Source organism: Cyphomyrmex costatus, unplaced genomic scaffold (genome assembly GCF_001594065.2).
Source record: "Cyphomyrmex costatus isolate MS0001 unplaced genomic scaffold, Ccosl1.0 scaffold421, whole genome shotgun sequence".
In the NCBI taxonomy this organism is placed as follows: Eukaryota; Metazoa; Arthropoda; class Insecta; order Hymenoptera; family Formicidae; genus Cyphomyrmex; species Cyphomyrmex costatus.
This window is the reverse complement of record NW_017278438.1, coordinates 4856-8851: the sequence shown is the minus strand read 5'-3', so window position 1 is coordinate 8851 and position 3996 is coordinate 4856.

The window sequence follows — 3996 nt, the reverse complement described above, 5'->3', positions numbered from 1 at the left end:
TTTTAATATTGTAATAAATTTTAATATAACGCTTTTATATATAATAAAATATATTTTAGAAGCAAACGTTCCAATTGTAAAATTTTGAAACCGTTATATAACAAACAGATATTCTATATATATATATAGTTTAATCCTTATAAATTGTCAATGAAATAAAAAGGCAATTAAGAGTCAATATTATATGTGTGAACTAATAAAACATTTAATATATTATAAATTAAAATAAAAATAACAATCAACTAAAATTTAATGCAAAGTCATATCTTGTTTATAATAGGAATATATGCTTCATGTAGATCTAATGTATCTGTTTGTAGGTTATTTTGATCGTCACCGAATTTTAATAAATGACTCTTTTAACGACATGGATTACTCGAGGGTGAGTTTTTTGTCAGAGGGACAATTGCTTGTCACATTATTTTATTAATATAACGTTAATTTTGTGTCCTTATTAGTACCACAGGGATACATCACAAACGATCTTCCAATCGCTTGATGAGCTAAATTGTTCTCTCTGTGGAAATACTCAACGTTTTAGAACATAACAATCCATCAGTTTTTTTTTCTTGTTTTTTCTGCGTTAACTAAAGATGTTTTATTGCGTTAATTAATATTTATATGTACATCTGAGGATGGCTCGAATATGCAGCCGAAACGTTATGGTTTCACTTCTGTTTGCGTGCGCATTTATAGTGTGAATTTTAGTTTATTGTTATTTTTATTTTAATTTATAATATATTAAATGTTTTATTAGTTCACACATATAATATTGACTCTTAATTGCCTTTTTATTTCATTGACAATTTTTAATACTAAGAGTCCTGTATATTCGTTTTATTTTAATCCTTATAGTCATTATGGATCAAAATGAACTCAGCATAATGTAAATTTAGAAGTACTAGGCTGAACCAAACTTTAAATTAAAAAATTTTATAAATTCAAAAGTTATAATTTTTTAAGTTAAATAATGTATTTTAAAAAAGTAATTACATTTAAAATTTTTTTAATGTTAAAATTAAATTTTTGACGACAAAGCTATTATTCCATTTTTAACCAAATCAAATTATAGACTGTAATTTTTTGAAGATTGAGCATGGAGGGTTAATGAAAATGCATTTAATTATATATATTGATATTAATTTATAATCAAAGCATTTATGTCATGTATTAGATATAGAAGATTTGGATAGTATACCTGCATTAAAACCATCAGGAAGGCCAAAGCTGCGCTGTAAAACTAAAAAAAGTGTGCTTTGATTATATTTAATGAATATGTTTTTATTAAATCGAAAAAAATTTACGTGAAGAAATTTTACCCCGACAGCCCAAAATATTTATAACTAGAATTCATTACTACTTACGATTATACAGTTTTTTGAAATACCGTATATAATATATATTTTATTAATATTTTATGTAAGTTTTAGTTGATAAAGTTATTAAAATGTAAATTAAATGAATTATATAATATTTGTGAAAAAATAAGTGAATAAACTACACAAAAAAATTAGGGGAGCAATTTAAAAACCTGCAATTTTTGTCGATTTTGAGAGACTAATATCTCGATTTTCGGGAATCGCAGAACATTGTCCTTTAGACCGTTTTAAAAGATAGAGCCTCTACTTTAAAATGGATTAAGTGAAATTTTACGTCCCATTAAACTGTTTTTTTCGTGAAAACAAAAAATAGAGTGTTGCAATCTTGAAAATGTTAAAATATTGCAGCCTTCCAATAGCAAAGCAACGACGAGACGAAAAATGTCACGAAATCAATTTTGAAGCCGAGTACATCTTCTTTAAAATGGCATAACAAAATTGTTCTAGCTTAACTTGAAGTGAGATGTCAGGTTCCAGAGTGGACCTTACTTTTCTTCAAGATTTGGAATAAATACCGCGAGCATTCGCGTTATTCGATGTGCACCACGAGGATGTTCCTTGATCGGAGTACGCACATCATTGTGTGAGAACGCACGCAAAGCGGATTTGTTGTCATTAAATGACACGGGAGTAGCAAAATGTAATGTCCTTATTTCTGCTGAAACACAAACACACACACACACACACACAAACACATTATGTGCAAAATCCTCGTGGTGCACATCGGATAACGCAATGCTTAATTAACTTCCAGCAATATATAGTAGTAGTAGTGACGAGGATCTTTTTCGTTCCATAGACTGATATTAGTTCAATACGTCATTCAAACATACGTATATTGAAGTACTTTCATATTTAGAAAATAAATGTAAGGAAATAGATATCCTTCTCTCATTCTGTATCAATCAAATAAATATTTGTTCACATCAAATAAAAATTTTTTATATAAAATATTCATTGCCATCATCAGAGCCAGTACAGCGCCTCTTTAGTTATAGACGACAAATATTAATTCGCACGTAGAAATTGTATATCAGACGAAATTTTCGAACAACTATTGTCCATAGAAAATAAAAATTTATAAAAATCTGAAATCGTATTTTTTATATCCTAATTTGTTTTACTACCTAATAGTAACTTAAAAATAAAATTATCTTATATAAGAATTATCTAGGTAAATAAAATTTTTCTATATTTTAATGTTTATCTAGATTAATGTAAAGTTAATTATCTTTATTTTATCTAACAAGGGGAGGGCGCGAGGTGTTACTCACCGATTTTAAAAAGGCTTATGAATGTCTCCTCCCCTTGTAAGATACATCTTTGTGTGATATATCTTATAAATGTATCTAAATAATTTTTAATTAACTAATCTCTGTCTCTCTCTCTCGCAACTCTGCACTTAAGACATTTTAAAGTGTAGGCTTTATTATTTGAAACGCGCTAAGGAACAATGTTCTGCAATTCCTGGAAGCAAAGATAGGATTTTTCAAAGTCGACAAAATTGCATGTTTTAAAATGTTCCCCTAATTTTTGCGTATTGTAAACAATACGAACAGTTGATAACAACTTGCGATCTTTGTAACATTGATAAACAATGATCTATAGAGGTCGAAACGTATGTCATTCAATTTTCATTAAACTACGTAATTTTAACCAAGCGGCAATTATTTTTAAAAACAAATGTAAATTTTAACGAATTTTTTATTCGTAGCCCTATTTTTCTTTTTCATTATTTTAAATAAACTTTATTCAAAAACGTTATTAAAATGTAAATTAAATAAATTATGTAAAATTTATGATAAAATAGGTAATATTCTTAATAAATATTTTATAAATATACTTAATATAGATTATAATGTTTTTTAAGTATTTTCATAGAATCTACTATAATAATAAATACGATGAATATTTCGTAATTTTTAGAATAAATGTCTATGATCAGCGTAATTTGATACTACAAAATAATAGAAACAAATCTTACAACTATTATATTTTGTAAATATTCTATAAGTAAGGGGCTATCTGGGTAGACATTGAATATGTGGATTCACAATTAAATATGTGTAAACAGTTAAGTGAAAAATGAATTAAAAGTTATAAAATTGGGTATGGGAATAAGTTTCCGCCCATTGTAAAGAGATGTCGTTATAGTAGCATTGCTTGTGTGTTTGATAGAACGGCAAGATATGTTTTTGAAAGGTGAGTATTCAAATTTTTGAGCTCAATAGTTGACATTCGTTCGAAGCGTAAAAAAGAGTACTTTTTTGCGTTGAAAATGTCGGAATTTATTCCAAAAAAGCAACATTTGCGGGAAGTTTTACTCCATTATTTCATTTTAAAGAAAAGTGCTGCGGAAATGCATCGTTTGCTCATAGATATTTACGGTAAGCATGCTCCATTGATTACTGCTTGTAAAGAATGGTTTCGGCGATACAACAATGGTGATTTTGACAATTTTAACCATCTGGTGAGATCAAAGTGGTGTTATATATTATGAGCTGCTCAAACCGTCCGAAACCATCACTGGCGATCGTTATCGACTACAAATGATACGTTTAAACCAAGCTTTGTAAGAAAAACGATCGGAATAGGACAATAGGCACAACAAGCTGAT